This window comes from Cupressus sempervirens, chromosome 5, assembly GCF_028749045.1.
Source record: "Cupressus sempervirens isolate cs-2001-9-10 chromosome 5, ASM2874904v1, whole genome shotgun sequence".
NCBI lineage: Eukaryota > Viridiplantae > Streptophyta > Pinopsida > Cupressales > Cupressaceae > Cupressus > Cupressus sempervirens.
Window position 1 is genome coordinate 220,157,068 of NC_143122.1, and position 19,295 is coordinate 220,176,362.

General features: G+C 35.7%; 1 pseudogene; it reads right to left on the reverse strand.

The window, feature by feature from the left end:
• Positions 1 to 291: 291 nt before the first annotated feature.
• The window catches only part of LOC149555224 (uncharacterized), a 34,145-nt pseudogene continuing 15,141 nt past the window's right edge, over positions 292 to 19,295 (reverse strand).

Below are 19,295 nucleotides of genomic sequence, written 5' to 3' on the forward strand. Positions count from 1 at the left end.
TGTAGTGGTGAAGACTCAATATCAAAACTAATACTACCACATTGCCTTGGTCTATGGTTCAAATCAAGGTAAATATGAAACCATCAACATGTAGGAGAAATTGAATAGTTGAAATTAACTTACAATCATAGAGTAGTCCATTCTTGGGCCTACTATAAGTGTAAACTTATGCATGCTTGATAGGCACAGAAATTTACATATCTAAAGATACTTGTGCCAATTACCAGAAAGGCCAAGGAAGAAAATAAAATATCAAACTAATACAAACACCATATTGGTTTTCAAATGGATCTATAGGATCTTTAAGGCTTCCAAGCATTTTTCATGTTCTTGTTCTATCTTAAGAGGCGTGTAGTGTCCATGTAGGTCTTCAACAACATATTCCTAAAAATAAAAATAGAATAGAATGCAAAAGTAAATAAATAAAAGAGAAAAATAAACTAGAAATAATAAAGATGAATGTAGATAGTTATTCTTGTTGTAGATCTCTTGTCCAAAATGAGTTTTAAAAACCACTTTTGTGAGTTCCCTCTTTGCAAATATGTGATAGTGTCTTTGCCATATCCTTTGAATTTTCATTGTTGCTACTAGTAGCCCATAGGCAAGGCCAGGGATTGCAAAAATAATTACAAAAATAGCCAGGAGTGCACCACAACTTCCATGGATGCTGGAAAACAATCCAAAATACCCCATCCATAACAAAAATTATGGCACCTTACCATACATGGATCATTATTGTTGACTAATCAACAATACACTATCAGACCTCCAATACCTAAAATTATGAAGAAAACAAAAACTCTTGCATTTCAAATTGAGTTGGATTATTCAAATTGTGTGCAAGAAAATATACAATTTTCAAAAACAAAATGTAATTCTAAGTTTATGATCTACAACAATCAATAACAAATAATGGATAACTAGACAACCTATTTGAGAAATTGAATCAAAATATAAGAAACAAACCAAAACAATAGTAGAATGGTATAGGATGCTTGGACAACAGTCAATCCCATCCATCACTGAATGAATTTCTAAACTCCCCATTTGTGTCCATCAGGTATGAAATACTGCCCATAATAGAAAATATCTACGACAACAAATGGGAGAATGATTTATCTCCACTTCTACACATTAGGTAGTGAGAACTTTAAACAAAATGTGAGGAAATGGTGACACCACTACTAGAGACAACTTGTATTGTTAATGTTTCAATAAATTTGCATGACTGACTGAAAGTAATAGCCATTTTCCTTCTATTTAATGAAAATAAATTATCTTATTTGAAAGCCAAAAAACTACAACCAGAATCATTGTATAGTTAAAAAGGGTGGTAAATAAAAAGAAGCTACATTTGCAATAAGATCAACAATAGTGTCTGAAGGCTTTCCATTCCCCTTCTACCTTAGAAAATGTGAACAATGAAATTTTATTACTCACAAAGATTCTCCAACTCAAAATGAATAATTCTGCATTATTGTTCTATTCTCAGTGAGTAAATGGGTTAAAAACAATCAAATCTTACACTAAAATTTTTTCTATGCTATTCATTTTTAAAATTTGAGTGAGCAATAATTTCTCAAAGGCTAGCTAAAAACTCAATGGGTTACCATGAAAAGAAATTATTTATTTCATAAAATTACTGTATGTACTCATTCAAGAATCAATATCTTCTAGTATTGTTCTTTAAGATGTACTATGATGAACATACCAATGCCATAGGAAATGCATTGATTTTAAATGTTATCTCAAGGGATAATGAAAAAAATTTGATATGTCTTTGTTTGTTTCCACTGCTAAAGAATAGATTTATTTTGTGGTGTGTATTGATTACACATGAAAGTCTTATTTAATTAAATTGAATGTTTATGTAATGGTATATGTTAAGAAGAGTACTAGTGTTGTTGAATTACCCTATGGATGCAGATGGAGGTTTGGGTAAGACAAGACATGGATAGAGGGGGTATAAAGTGTAGACTATAGATTACATGTTGAGATCATCCACTCCAACTCCAAAGTGATGGTAGCTACAAATTCTTCTACTCCACATCCTTGGGGTTGCTGATTGAGATAAGCTCGGTAAATCCTCTATAGCTGACATTGTGTTGTGTTAATAGTCATTTCAAGTCCATTGCATTGTGTTTAAATGTTGGATTTATTCCCTTAGTAATGGTTTAGGCATGTGTTGGCCTATTGGATATATTTAATTTTTTAAGCATAAGCCCAGTTTAAGGAATTGTTAAGAGGTAGATCTAATTAAATATTAAAATATTTGACTTCCTTGTTAAAGCCATCGACATCATTCAGATAGAAATTAATAATAATTCCTATACATGATGTGTGTAAGAACACTTAGTTACTAGTTATTGTAACTAGAAGTGAACCAAAGATCATACACTTTGGTCTTAATGCTTCCAAATAGACAACATCTGAAAAATTTATAAGATGGGTTTTTTAAGTTTATGATCTAGATATAAATTTGTTTTGGAGTTTATCCAAAATAATTATAGATGACAAAACAAATAAAAGATGAAAGCATGTTAGTCATAATATCATTATTGGTAACAATGTTCCAAATGCAAAGAATTATTTTTTTGAGCTTCTAGCAATGATCAAGAAGCTTACTAAATGGCTTAATGAGTCTTAGAAACTTCTCCCATTGTATCCTTGTTTTTGCTAGTTTGAAGTTTGTGGTTACATGCACACAATCATGACTTTACATCACAAAGCATTCACATTCTAACAATTTTCATTTTCTTTCATTACATTTTGATCTAAACAACAAATTCTAACCTTTCACTTATTCAACCGACTAATTTGAAAATGGGTCCTATTAAAGAATCTAATATAAATTCAAATAATGTATCTAGATTTTAAACAAATCAAAACATAAAATCTATGATTTAAACTTATCTCATCACTTACACATAATACAAATACCCACCTTGTCATGTGGACAATCTTGGGGGAGAGGTTGCAACATTATATTTGGATCCAATTGATCACTCTTTCTCTCTCTCCCTCTCTCCCTATTCAATCTAATGAGCCAATTGGATATGCTCTACATTTTAATGTCTTGAGTATTTCCTCATGGTCTAACTTGTGAACTTTCCAAAGAGTCTTATTATGTGGTTTTCCACCATATTTTATCAACTAGACATTTGATGAGATGACAAGGTTTGAATAATGAAGAATCTTCCTCTATATTTTCCAATCCTTGAATAACTACAAGGGTTCTTTGTTGAATATGATCTAAGCCATGTGTTAGTTACAACCACCGCACTGACATGGTACTCTAAAACTTCACCATCTAGAACTGAGTGATCCAATTTTTTTTTGGCTTGGACGTAATGACACAAATAATAATTTGTCCCTTCTTCATTGTCTTCAAGTGCAATAATAGCAAAAACATAGCCTGTAGTGACAAATGTAAAAAATGTGGTCATTAATTCAAAAAATACTTAGCTAAAAGTTATAAAGTTACATATTGAAATTATAAAGATATATAAATATATATATTACTAGGTTGCACTAGATTAGAAAAGTGGTCAAAGTCAATAGACAAATCCATCTCTACCATTTCTAGTGCTTGTGGGGGATGATAGGTGTCAATTGGGTCCAAAACTTTATATCCCATTTGTCCACCCATTTAGTCAACTCACATTCATCCCAATTTCTTCTGCACATGATGAACAATAACATGCCATTTTTTGTGTGTTGATATTCCATGAACCTACATCAAAGCTTCTAAAAGAGTACAACTCACTAGATCCTATTAGTGTGCAACAATCCTCATATGGTGCAATGTTAGTATTATCTATCAACCAAAAAAATCTATGAACTATAGACTCACCTTCCTTACCTAGATCCATTGTAACATTACACCACTAGATGATGGATTTTTCATCTATCAATATTGCTCCATATTTGTACTTTAGTTCTTCATGATCTAAGGCTTTTTTGATGCATGCACCTGCACCATCGTGCTCTCCCTTTCCATGACCAGCCTCTAAGAAATTTCACATATATTGAATTCTACACAACTTGTGCATCTTGCTCAACCAATAGAACATCTGTGCATTCTTGAATTGAGATGTGCAATTGTCTAACCAAATAATTTGTTGACAATATGTTATACCCCTATTAGCCAAATCTCCATAAAATAGTTGAAAATAACCCTGTACAAACTCCGTAGAATGTGATCGATCATTGCTGATGTAAAAATGATACTCCCTGGAAATCTTTCTATCATCATTTATACTTGTAGGTGAATGCATGAATGTTCTATGAACAAATATGGAAACCTATTGAGAAGTATAATACTTTGCTTGCACCTCATTTTATGGTTGTAGTGTATAGTTCTCTATGAAGTTTACAACTAAAACAATGGTATCTAGTTGAAACATATTCTTGAACAACTTGAATTGCAAATATAGCCATCAAGCTCTATGTGTATGCCTTGCATACTCATAAATAATATTTTCATGAAAAATCTTTATGAACTCATACACTAGAACCTTTTCAATCACTAAATCATATCTTTTACCTTGTTTCCCATCTTCTAGAGCATATGTCACTATTTTAAATTTTTTGTAATCTACTATTTCATTTTCGATTGCTTGTGTACTATCCATATGTTCACAAGTTGATAAAAGTTGCAAAGAACTACAAAATAAGCATGTACCATCCAAGTATGATGTATTGTAAAAATTTTCTCCATCCCCTATTTCACATAAAATGTTGAATATGAATTCCCTTGAAGATCTTGGTGGCTCATTCATGTCACAATCCTACATAACAAACTTAGAATACAAAAACACACATATATGCCTAAAAACATCAAAATGGTTAGAAAATTCCATATGTATCCTGCAAAAACAAGTTGTATGTGTGTTGACATAAAAAAGTTTACCCATCTCAAAACATCTTTGACTTATCTGAATTTGAGGATATGCAATTAAATATTGCAAAAAATTGTGTTTGGGTTGAGTCCAAAAAATGTTTCGCATGTGGGTCGTGATTTTGGCTGCCAATCCTCCTTCTTAGAACATCTCTTTGATTAGGGGAAACACATGTGTTATTTTTCCAAAAAAAATTGATCAATGATTTCAAAGCTTCACTAATTTTTTTATCCTTTCATGGTAGTCTACCGTTAAATGTCCATAATTCATTTTTTGTTGGATCTTCCAATCTCTCACGCCTTAGCATGGCTCTCCTTAGAGTACCTCTACCAATTTTCAATGTTTTTCTTGTCTTTCTCATGAGTCAAGCTTTCTTCATTTGGGTACTTACTATTGTTGATGTAAGTGCTCATCTTTTGATATTATTATCTTTGGTGTGTGATTTAGAACCCACTTTGTCACAAGCACTCATTAGATTCGTTACAATGTTTTTTTTATTTGAATCGTCCATCATTCTTAGGCCAAGAATCTTCATGATAGGCCCAAATTTCAAATTCCTTATCATTTGAACAAATAATTGGAATTGACCTATAATATTTAATTCTTCAAAGAATAATCTCCACATACGATTAACTTTTCTTTGACAAGTATGCTAGCTAATCTTGTCAAGCATTGACTTCAAAATATTAGTATCAATATCAATCAAATATTTTGGTCTTCTAAAAAAAATTCTAGAAGGTGTTATAATCTCTTCCATTCCCTCAATATTTTGAACATCAACATAAGGTTGAGTGTTTTGTATACCTTGAACTGAAGATGATATGTCTTGGCAATATGATGTAAAAGATGGAATATCACCTACTTGATATGTTGATGTTGTGCCTTCAACATGACGTGATGGAGTGTGTACATCGTTAGATCTATAAATTAGTGTCTCTTCAACATGAGAGGATGATATGACTCCAACATTGGAAGGTGGTGTAGCTTCACAATTCAATTGTCTTCTTGAGCGTATCAGTCTCATTCATTATCTTTGTCTTTCCAGTTCTTCCTCTTTGTTTCTTTGTATCACTAATTCCTAATCCTCTTTGAAAGTCAATTCTTCATTATTGGTTTGCAATTTTCTTTGTTCACATAGTAGTTTTATTTTATCTCTTTTAATTTCCAAATCTCTCTCCCTATCTTCATTTGTTTGAGTTTTTAGTTTCTTCCTTGGCATGATGACGATTTCTACATGTCAAATTATTCAAACATTTGAATTACTTACAATTTGTAAATTACAAATCATTGAAATGCATATAAAAATTACAATTATTTCAATGAATACACAATATATATCAAACAACTTGCCAAATTTCTAACCATTTCCAAATAAATATTCATTCAAACATACAAATTTCAATGAATTCACTATATATTAAACAACATGTCAAATTATAATCAAATTTGTCTCTATATATCAACAAACAATATTTAAAAAGAATTGCACTAACATTTTCTATAGAAAGAATATTCAAAAAGCCTTCAAATAGCGTATCCAATGATTGAATTTGGTGCTTGCTAGCTTCAAAAAATCTTCAAATAGTGTTTACTAACTTCCAACAGCTTGAAACCCATGTTTTATGTTGGAACACTAGAATGCACAATAGAAAAAAAGTAGAGAATGGATGAAATCAAACCCAAACTTGCTTTGTGACCATTTTTGGGCGATTTGACATAGTGCATATGCACTATAGCATGTACACAATATAGTGCATACATACTATCTTAAAAAACATCACTCCCTATCCCACCATCCCCCATCCCCTACTCTCTCTCTCCTCTCCCATCCCCTACTCTCTCTCAATCTCTCGCTCCTCTCCCATCCCCTACTCTCTCTCTCACTCTCCCTCTCCTACTCTCTCTCCCATCACCTACTCTCTCTGACTCTCCCTTTCCTACTCCCTCTCCCATCGCCTACTCTCTCTCACTCTCTCTCCCATCCCCTACTCTCTCACTCTCTATCCTCTTCCATCCCCTACTCTCTCTCTCTCTCTCTCTCTCTCTCTCTCTCTCTCTCCTCTCCCATCCCCTACTATCTCTCTCACTCTCCCTCCTCTTCCATCCCCTACTCTCTCTCTCCTTCTCTCACTGCCTACTCTTTCTCACCCTCTCTCCTCTCCCATCCCCTACTCTCTTTGCCTCACACACTACCATCCCCCCCTCTCTCTCCCATCCTCTAGTCTCTCTCTCTCACTCTCCCTCTCCCACCTCCTATTTTATCTCTCTCTGTCTCCCATCACCTACTCTCTCTCACCCTCTCTCCTCTCCCATCCCCTACTCTCTAGATCTCTAACACACTCCCATCCCCCCTCTCTCTCCCTCTCCCACTACCTACTCTCTCTCTCTCTCTCTCTCTCTCTCTCTCTCTCTCTCTCTCTCTCTCTCTTTCTACTCTCTCTCCCATCCCCTACTCTCACTCTCTCTCCCATCCCCCTACTCTCACTCTCTCTCTCCCATCTTGTTCTCTCTCTTTTCCACCCCTTACTCTCTCACTCTCTCACACTGCCTCCCATCCCCTACTCTCTCTCTTACACACACTCCCATCCCCCCTCTCTCTCCCTCTCCCACTGCCTACTATCTCTTTCACCATCTCTCTCCCTCTCTACTATCTCTCTCTCTACCATCCCCTACTCTCACTCTCTCTCCCACCCCCTACTCTATCACACTCTCTCCCATCCCCTACTCTTACTCTCTCTCTCCCATCTCGTTCGCTCTCTCTATGCCACCTCCAACTCTCTCACTCTCTCTCACACTCTCTCCCATACCCTTCTCTCTATTACACAAACTCCCATCCCCCTCTTTCTCTCTCTCCCACTCCCTCTCCTACCACCTAGTCTCTCTCTCCTATCTACTACTCTCTCTCTCTCTCTCTCTCTCTCTCTCTCGCTCTCGAGCTACTCTCTCTCCCTTGTCTCCCATCCCCTAAACTCTCTCTTTATAGATACACTCTCCCATCCCCCACTCTCTCTCTTCTCCCATCCCCTACTCTCTTGATCTCTCACACACACTCCCATCCCCCCTCTCTCTCTCCCTCGCCCACTCCTCCTCCTCCCACTACTTACTATCTCTCTTTCTAACTCTCTCCCTCCCTCTCTACTCTCTCTCCCATCCCCTAATCTTACTCTCTCTCTCATCCCCAACTCTCTCTCACACTCTCTTCCATCCCCTACTCTCACTCTCTCTCTCTCTCCCGTCCCATACTCTCTCTTTCTGCCCCCCCCTCACTCTCTCTCAAACTCTCAAACTCTCACACTCTCTCCCATCCCCTACTCTCTCTCTCTCTCTTACACACATTCTCATTCCCCCCCTCACTCTCTCCCCCTCTCCCACTCTCTCTCCCACTACCTACTCTCTCTCTCTCCCCTCTCCCATCCCCTACTCTCTCTCTTTCACAGGCACACACTCTCCTATCCCCCCTCTCTTTCTTCTCTCCCATCCCCTACTCTCTAGATCTATCACACACACTCTCATCTCTCTCTCTCTCTCTCTCTCTCTCTCTCTCTCTCTCTCTCTCTCTCTCTCTCTCTCTCCCACTCCCTCTCCCAATGCCTAATATCCATCTCTCTCAAGTTCTCTCTCTCCCATCACTTACTCTCACTCTCTCTATCCCATCCCCTACTCTCTCTCTCTCTCACACCCTATCCCATCCCCTACTTTCTCTCTCTTACAGACATTCCCATTCTCCCTCTCTCTCCCTCTCCCATGCCCTCTCCCAATGCCTACTCTCTCTCCCCCATCCCGTACTCTCTCTCTTCCCTCTCCCATCCCCTACTCTCTCTCTTTCACAAACACACACTCCCATCGCCCCTCTCTCTCTCCTCTCCCATCCCCCCTGCTCTCTCTCTCCCACTCCCTCTCCCACCACCTACTATCTCTCTCTCAAGTACTCTCTCTCCCTCTCTACTCTCTCTCCCATCCCCTACTCTCACTCTCTCTCTCCCCCCCATCTTGTAGAAGCTCTCTCTACCATCCCCTCCTCTCTCTCACACTCTCACACTCTCTCCCATCCCCTCCTCTATCTCTCTGACACACATTCCCATTCCCCCCCTCTCTCTCTCTCTCCCACTCCCTCTCCCACCGCCTACTCTCTCCCCCATCCCCTACTCTCTCTCTCCCCTCTCTCTCCCTCCAACTCCCTCTCTCATCACATACTAGCTCTCTCTCACTCTCTTCCTCTCTACTCTTTCTCCCATCCCCTACTCTCACTCTCTCTCTACCACCCCTACTCTCTCTCTCACTCTTACACTCTCTCCCATCCCCTACTCTCTCTTACACACACTCCCATCCCCCCTCTCTCTCCCTCTCCCACTTCCTCACCCACTGCCTTCTCTCTTTCTCTCCCATCCCCTACTCTCCCTCTATCTCTCTCTCCCTTCTCCCATTCCCTACTCTCTCTCTTTCACACACACACCCATCCCCCCCTCTCTCCCCTCCCATCCCCTACTCTATCTCTCACTCGCTCTCCCTCTCCCACTCCCTCTCCCACCACCTACTCTCCTTCTCACTCTCACTCTCACTCTAACTCTCTCCCTTTCTACTCTCTCTCTACCACCCCCTACTCTCTCTCACATGTTCACACTCTCTCCCATCATCTGCTCTCTCTCTCTCTCTCTCTCTCTCTCTCTCTCTCTCTCTCTCTCTCTCTCTCTTTTCCTCACACACACACACACACATTTCCATTCCCCCCTCTCTCCCCCTCTCCAACTCCCTCTCCCACCACCTACTCTCTCTCTCCCCTCCCTTACTCTCTCTCGAGCTACTCTCTCTCTCCCCCCTCTCCCATTCCCTACTCTCCCTCTTTCACACACAAGTACTCCCACCCTCCTCTCTCTTGCTCTCCCTCTCCCACTCTATCTCCCATCGCCTACACACACACACACTCTCTCTCTCTCTCTCATCCCATCCCCTACTCTCAATCTCTCTCTCCCATCTTGTACTCTCTCTCTACCACCCTTACTCTCTCTCACACTTCCTCTCTCCCATCCCCTACTCTCTTTCTCTCCCCTCTCTTATTTCATACTCTCTCTCTTTCACACACACCACACACTCTCATCCCCCGTCTCTCTCCTCTCTCATCCCCTACTCTCTAGATCTCACACACACACACACACACACACACACACTCCCATCCCCCCTCTCCCTCTCCCACTCGCTCTTTTAGTGCCTACTATCTCTCTCTTACTCTCTCCCTCCCTGCTCTCTCCCCCATTCCCCTACTCTCTCTGTCTCTCCCCTCTCCCATACCCTACTTTCTCTATCTACCACCCCTACTCTCTCTCAAACTCTCTCTCACACACACTCCCATCCTCCTCTCTCTTACTCCCTCTCCCATTGTGTACTCTCTCTCTCTATCATCCCCTACTCTCAATCTCTCTCTATCATCCCGTACTCTCTATGTCACCCCTACTCGCTCTCTCACACTTCCTCTCTCTCCCATCCCCTACTCTCAATCTCTCTCCCATCCTGTACTCTGTCTTTTCCACCCCTACTCTCTCTCACACTTTCTTTCTCTCTCTCTCTCATCCCCCACTCTCTCTCTACCCTCTCCCATCTCCTACTCTCTCTCTCTCTCTCTCTCTCTCTCTCTCTCTCTCTCTCTCTCTCTCCCACACACATAGCCATCCCCTGCCCCTCTCTCTCTTAATCTTGCTTTGCATCTTTTCTTCCCTCTCTATGCACAATTTAGGTCTCAATAGTGTGTGCGCACTATAGCACACACATGCTATTGAGACTTGAATTTAAAAAGCTTTAAATAGTGCATGCACTATAGGGCATATGTGCTATTCAAAGCTTTGCATTAAACCAAGCCCAAGGCTTGGTTTTTCCTTGGAGATCCAACCCAAAGGTTTGGAGTCTATAAACTGGTCTGAGACGTGTTTTGGTGCAAGCATACAAAAAATTATTGATTTTTCTTGTGTGCCCTCCTTCAAGATTCCTCGTGGGTGACCATCGATAAGATCAGGTTAGATGATATTGCAAGTCTCTATGTTAGCTATATAACCATATAATTTAGTTTTAGTTTGAACTATTTCAAGCCTTTCATCTATAATTTCTTTTGAATTTATTCTCATTTTTTGTCAAAAACCAACATGTACAAATTGGGTTGTAGATTTTAGCTTGTTCATCAAATTTTGCAACAACATAGTTTTTTAGAAACTAGACTCCATTCTACACACTTTGAAAAAAAGAAGTTTTGATTTTAGATTAGTTTTCAATCATTTCTAGTGGGAGCACATAGATATTTCACATTTTTGGGATGTGTCTAGTTAAAAAATTCATTAAAAAAAAATATACATTATGAAATTACCCAAAAAATCTAGGATAAACTACATAGTGTTGAGTAACTTTTGACCAGAGTGATTAAAGAATTTTTTTTAAAAATTTAATTAGAGGGGCCACACTTTGTACTGTGTTATATATTTTTTAAATAAACAGTACCACTTTTTGTGGCCCACTTTTTTGAGGACCTAAAACTAAACCATTTTGGAAAAAATAATAGTTTAAAAACTAGATTCAAAGGACTACTACTTTTGTTTTTGTCATATCTTAAAATTTTGAGCATAACTATCTTCAAATTCTTGTTGAAGTTCAAAATTTGTTTATTTTAGAAAAAAGGTGCCCACTTATACCCCCCTTTTGGCACCGCAACTCAGTGCACTTACCCTTAAAGAGGATAGAATTATTTTGGGTAACAACTCAAATGGGGTCTACTTTGTTGCTTCTAGATTGTCCTCGATAACCCCTATTGAGAAAATTCTTTTTTGGGCATTATGCTAGATAATGGGTATTACTCCTAAAATTGGTATTTGCTACTAGATTATGGTGGAAAATAAAATCCTCACCCTAGATAACATTTGCAAAAGAGTTTTTTATATGGTGAAAAGATGTTTCCTTTGTTAAAACCACTAGGAATCTATCTTTCATATATTATTTGGATTTAACTATGCTTGAGAAGTCTAGAATCATTGTCTTACTAGATGGAACCTTAATTAGATTTTTCCAAGAAATGTGGACGATTATATTACTCAATGGTGTTGCCTAGCCAAGAATGAGAATGTGAAAAAAAATGTGTGGAAAAATATAACTCCGTACATCTACTGGTACTTATGAAATGACAGAAATGCCTAAGTGTTTAGAGATAGGGAAGATCCAGCTTGGGTTACTGCTACTAAAGCCATGAGGGGAATAAGGGTGAATGCAATTCAAATAAAGAACTATGAATAGTCTAGAGGGATTTAATTCCAAAGGTATCCTTCTCTTAGATTCTAGTATGAAAAGCAAGGTGTGTGTGTGTGTGTGTGTGTGTGTGTGTGTGTGTGTGTGTGTGTGTGTGTGTGTGTGTGTGTGTGAGAGAGAGAGAGAGAGAGAGTTGTTTGGTTAAGTCCTTTCAAAGGCTAAAATAATGATTTTTTGATGAGGCTGTGAAAGGCAACCTTGGGGAAGTAGGTTGTGAGGAGATTCTCTAGGATCCAAGTGGAAAATGTTTAAACATGGTAGCATACATGCATGGAAAACAAACCACCCACATGTATGAAGCTTGTGGGGCCCTTCAAGTGGTCACCATTGCTCAAAAAGCTAAATGTACATCACTTTGGCCTGAAGGGGGTTCAAAATATATAATTGATATTTTGAATAAGACACAACTGGACCATCAAAAATACTTTTGAAAGGGTCGTCATCACCCACACATATAGGGAAGCAAAACAAAATGTAGATTGTATTGCCAATAAAGGTGTATGTGCTGACTAGACTATTTGATGGCAAGAAGATATCATGAAAGATTGACTCATAAATATAGGTGTTATGATAGAGAGGACACATAGAGGTATTGGGAAGTTAAATAGTAATTATGAATGCTTCAAGGGGGTATACTAATAAATTTAGCATCATTAGAAAAGCTCGCATGGTGTAAGCCTGAAACATTTTCTAGCTAATAGCAATTTCTTTCCTTTAGGGTGGTCATTCTCTTCATAGTTCTAAGGGAAAAAATTCTAAAAATTGAAGAGACATGAGGAGAGATAGGGGAAGTGACCCAAAAATACAAGATCCCACTAATTTCTTTGAATCGAAGAATACCCCATAGGTCTTGGAATAACTTGCGACAGGGGGTTTAATTGTGTATAAGGGATGCCTCCATGGATTTGATCTTGAAGCTACCCTTGATTTTTCTAAAGGAATGGTAAAACTATTTGGCCATCATGTATGGTATCTCATTTCCGCTCAATACATAGTTTATTTTGGAAATTTTTGGTTTTCCAAATTAGGGGATTCAATTCTTCAAGGAAACAAAAATCACCAAGGAAGCTCTCAGTAAATTTTTGAAGGAAGTAGATGAGAAGAAAGTGCTCATCAAGATAGGAAATTTCTTTTCTAATAAGAAAATTAAACCTATTTGGTGCTTAGCTATGTTAGAGCCTATATAACCTTGGATAGTAGGAAGAAAGGTGTTCATTATTTCAATTTTGTATTTCTAAATCATTTCTAGTATGGTGATAAGATAAATTTGTCCTGCTACATTCTAAGGTCTATGCATTGTACTTTAATAAATCATAAGAAGGCTTCCCACCCTATGTTGCATGAATGCCATATCTTGCTATGTTCCAATTATTATAAGGCTCATATCCCTTCCCCTACTCTAAAGATTAAGAAAGAAGAAAATCACAAATTGCTTATGGTTAAGGAAATGATCCCCCATTTTAAGAAAGAAAAATATTGTAATTGAAAGTGATGATGATATTCAAAGTGGGGTGGAGGAGGACTATTTGGCGTCTGAGGAGTTTAATGACAAGAAGCTCTTAGTTAATGTTTGAGAAGGAATTGAGGAGGCTATGAAGATTAGTGAAGAAGATTTTTCCCCACCAACAAAAAAACATAAAATGAAGGAGGAGACAAAGTCGACAAATTTGGCTCATATTAGATAAGCTTTAGGTGATGTTAGCCCAAGAAAGGAAATGGATGGAATAATTGAGAATATTGTTGGGTATTCTGTATCCAACTACAAGAATATCTCAACTAGGAATACTAAAATGGGTAATAAGGCGAATTTGTCAATTTTATTGGCCAATGCAGGAAAAATCAAAGTTAAAGTAGAAGCCAAATAGATGCCTGTGATTCATGAGTTCACAATGAAACAATATCTGGTGAATGAGCTACAAATGGATCTTCAAAAGGAAGTGGATAACCAAAACAAGGAAAATTTTATTGGTCGATTGGGAGAGGTTAAGAAGGCTATAAATCATAGTGACAAAAGGATTCATTTGTTGGTCAAGAAGTTGTTAAACAAGGAGCAAGAATGCATCGATCATAAAGTTGATATTACTAGAGAAGAGAAGAATGAGGACATCCAAGAGGCAAGCAAAAGGACTCATGGAAGACTCAACAAAAGAAGATGCTAAGAACATAGAGGGAGTGCAAGAGATCAATAAGATTCAGGTGGTTAAAATTATTAAAGAATTGGCTTAGGTATGCTCCTTGTTATTTTGTTGTCTTAGTTTTTTTTTTTGCTCGATGCTAGTTTTATGATGCACATTATGTTTATTGTTTTTTTACTATTTCTAGCAGAGATGCTGACAGGGACATTTAAACTTTTAATATCTTTTTTGTATTACCATTTAGGTTGCAAGACCACGTAAAACCCACTGTCGAATAAATACTATGATTATTATCAATATTTTGATTATTGTATCTTTATTTTTATTTTTAAATTCCATATATTCATATTACCATTTTCAAGAATGCTCTAGTTTTTTATATAGAATTGATTATTAAGTTCTAGAACAATATTTTGAGTTGGTGTACATATAAGATCTAGAGATATAAGATTGAAACAAGAAAATATTTAAGTAAACAAGCTTCTACTTGAGGTTCCATAGAGAAAGGTAGATGTAGAGCTATTTGATCTTTACAAAACTAAGCATCAAATCTTGCACAAAGAAAAGTGTGTGTGTGTGTGTGTGTGTGTGTGTGTGAAAGTTTCAAGATGGATATCTAAATTTTTTAAAGTTAGAGTGACTCCCAATGGGGGTTGAAACCTAAAGTGGTTGTTTAGGGTTTTTTATAAACGCATTATGTAAGATGGAGTGCTTTTATAGGCTCAAGATGACAATGAGATAAAGTTTTTCACATGATCTTAGATACTTTTCCCTCTATATTAATTAGTTTCTATACATTTAATCTATGACTCATAATATGCAAAAATATCACATTTATTTACATTATTTTGATTATTGATTTATTTACATTACAATGGTTGTCACACAAGTTGTTTATTTGATAACAACACTTGTTGATTTCATTTTCGTACATGATTTAATGTAAAAAAAATTAACAAAATTACATCAATCATTGTTAGTTTAAAGTTGTTAATACAATGGTGACTTCTCATAAATGAATCAAATGTATCGTAAGTTGCAAAAAGAAACCAATGATATGATGCCACATCATTTTTACAAGTATGGGCACTCTTAGTGCAAGTGCCACATAGCAGCATAATTCGTGATCTAGACTTGACTTGTCCAATAATATGTGTAAAAAAGTAGAATAAAAATATAATATACATTTAAATTCAATAATAGATTTTTAATCTTAAAAATATGATTAAAATTTATGATTTAAAAAAGATTGATAAAAGTTATCATGCTCATATATCATACCATAGTAAAATATCTATATTTCACAATGTAGAACACAATATAAAACTAAAAAGTTTATAAGATATTTAGAAGTTAAGAAGATGTACTAATATTTATCACATCAAATAATATCAATAATCACACAAGCTATATTTTCAAGGGAGAAGCCATATACAATAACTATTCAATTGGGATTGGCATGCAAACTTGACATGTAGACTAGGAATAGTCCAACCATTAACAATCCCATAAACATCTTGTCCTTCAACTTTGTCTTCAGTCCACGGTAGAGAGATAGCTAGGTTTAGGAGGAAAGGCCAATCCAACCATGAGCAACGACATCAGCATCTTGTTCTTTATCTTTGCCTTTCGTTTGCAGTGAAGAGGTAGCCAAATTCAGGAGGAGAAGCCATTTGGAGCTAAGAACACAAGGAAGAGAAACAAGAGAGGGAAATGTACAAATAATCCAATAAGATATTTAATGTATTGGGTACAAAAAACAAACTTAAATAATATAATTTTTAAGATTCAACATAATAAAAAAATGCTATAGATCCAATTCAAGCTAAAACCATTGGTATAACACAATTCACCTCAAAATAAGAGATTTTTTAAAAAAATAATTATGAATTAAATAATGATTAGTTACAAATGGATAATATATATATTTTTAAAAAAAATATGAACTAGAAAAATAATTGCAATCTTTAATGATATGTTGAATAATGATCACTTAGAAATTGATAATATGATATAAAAATTATTGAGTAGAAAAATATACCTCATCTATAATGACATTGTCTTTTGAAATCAACATAACACATAGTTTATGTATATCCACTTTAATCTAAGAAGCACCAACATAATACCAAGCGTACATGTACCCACTTCATGTTCGAATAGGAAGAATTCATCAAACAAAATTGACTATTACCTCAACTATGCTTATGCTTTTTAAGATATACTCAAAGAACCAAATTTCAAGTTCTTTCACAAATAAAAATATATATCAACAAAGAATAAAGTTTCAAAACATACAACATATCATATTAATATGTAATTTAACAATATATCTTTACATTTGTAAGTAAACAATTTACAAAGCCTTCACAAGTACATTACTCAAAAAAGATTAAAACTATATATTAATACTTGCATAATGCTCTACTAAATAACAATTTTGGTTGATTTTCAAAGGTTAAAAAAAAACACAAAAGAATTTGTATAATTTTAATCTATTTTAAACTAAAAAATATGGAATGTAAACTATAAAATTAAAAATTTGATATTTCAAATATCATTTTTATATAATTACTATCATAATGTAAAAAATGTGTAACATATTTTATAAGTTTAAAAACTAATATAAAATTTATTAATAACAATAAATTATTAATTTTTGTTAGATAACCATAATGTATACAAAATCAACATAATCAAAATTTCAAGAACCATATTAAATAATATAAAGACATTATGAAAAAAACTTAAGGAAAGTGAGTATATGAGTATCCTTGTTTTTGCTAGTTTGAAGTTTGTGGTTACATGCACACAATCATGACTTTACATCACAAAGCATTCACATTCTAACAATTTTCATTTTCTTTCATTACATTTTGATCTAAACAACAAATTCTAAACTTTCACTTATTCAACCGACTAATTTGAAAATGGGTCCTATTAAAGAATCTAATATAAATTCAAATAATGTATCTAGATTTTAAACAAATCAAAACATAAAATCTATGATTTAAACTTATCTCATCACTTACACATAATACAAATACCCACCTTGTCATGTGGACAATCTTGGGGGAGAGGTTGCAACATTATATTTGGATCCAATTGATCACTCTTTCTCTCTCTCCCTCTCTCCCTATTCAATCTAATGAGCCAATTGGATATGCTCTACATTTTAATGTCTTGAGTATTTCCTCATGGTCTAACTTGTGAACTTTCCAAAGAGTCTTATTATGTGGTTTTCCACCATATTTTATCAACTAGACATTTGATGAGATGACAAGGTTTGAATAATGAAGAATCTTCCTCTATATTTTCCAATCCTTGAATAACTACAAGGGTTCTTTGTTGAATATGATCTAAGCCATGTGTTAGTTACAACCACCGCACTGACATGGTACTCTAAAACTTCACCATCTAGAACTGAGTGATCCAATTTTTTTTTGGCTTGGACGTAATGACACAAATAATAATTTGTCCCTTCTTCATTGTCTTCAAGTGCAATAATAGCAAAAACATAGCCTGTAGTGACAAATGTAAAAAATGTGGTCATTAATTCAAAAAATACTTAGCTAAAAGTTATAAAGTTACATATTGAAATTATAAAGATATATAAATATATATATTACTAGGTTGCACTAGATTAGAAAAGTGGTCAAAGTCAATAGACAAATCCATCTCTACCATTTCTAGTGCTTGTGGGGGATGATAGGTGTCAATTGGGTCCAAAACTTTATATCCCATTTGTCCACCCATTTAGTCAACTCACATTCATCCCAATTTCTTCTGCACATGATGAACAATAACATGCCATTTTTTGTGTGTTGATATTCCATGAACCTACATCAAAGCTTCTAAAAGAGTACAACTCACTAGATCCTATTAGTGTGCAACAATCCTCATATGGTGCAATGTTAGTATTATCTATCAACCAAAAAAATCTATGAACTATAGACTCACCTTCCTTACCTAGATCCATTGTAACATTACACCACTAGATGATGGATTTTTCATCTATCAATATTGCTCCATATTTGTACTTTAGTTCTTCATGATCTAAGGCTTTTTTGATGCATGCACCTGCACCATCGTGCTCTCCCTTTCCATGACCAGCCTCTAAGAAATTTCACATATATTGAATTCTACACAACTTGTGCATCTTGCTCAACCAATAGAACATCTGTGCATTCTTGAATTGAGATGTGCAATTGTCTAACCAAATAATTTGTTGACAATATGTTATACCCCTATTAGCCAAATCTCCATAAAATAGTTGAAAATAACCCTGTACAAACTCCGTAGAATGTGATCGATCATTGCTGATGTAAAAATGATACTCCCTGGAAATCTTTCTATCATCATTTATACTTGTAGGTGAATGCATGAATGTTCTATGAACAAATATGGAAACCTATTGAGAAGTATAATACTTTGCTTGCACCTCATTTTATGGTTGTAGTGTATAGTTCTCTATGAAGTTTACAACTAAAACAATGGTATCTAGTTGAAACATATTCTTGAACAACTTGAATTGCAAATATAGCCATCAAGCTCTATGTGTATGCCTTGCATACTCATAAATAATATTTTCATGAAAAATCTTTATGAACTCATACACTAGAACCTTTTCAATCACTAAATCATATCTTTTACCTTGTTTCCCATCTTCTAGAGCATATGTCACTATTTTAAATTTTTTGTAATCTACTATTTCATTTTCGATTGCTTGTGTACTATCCATATGTTCACAAGTTGATAAAAGTTGCAAAGAACTACAAAATAAGCATGTACCATCCAAGTATGATGTATTGTAAAAATTTTCTCCATCCCCTATTTCACATAAAATGTTGAATATGAATTCCCTTGAAGATCTTGGTGGCTCATTCATGTCACAATCCTACATAACAAACTTAGAATACAAAAACACACATATATGCCTAAAAACATCAAAATGGTTAGAAAATTCCATATGTATCCTGCA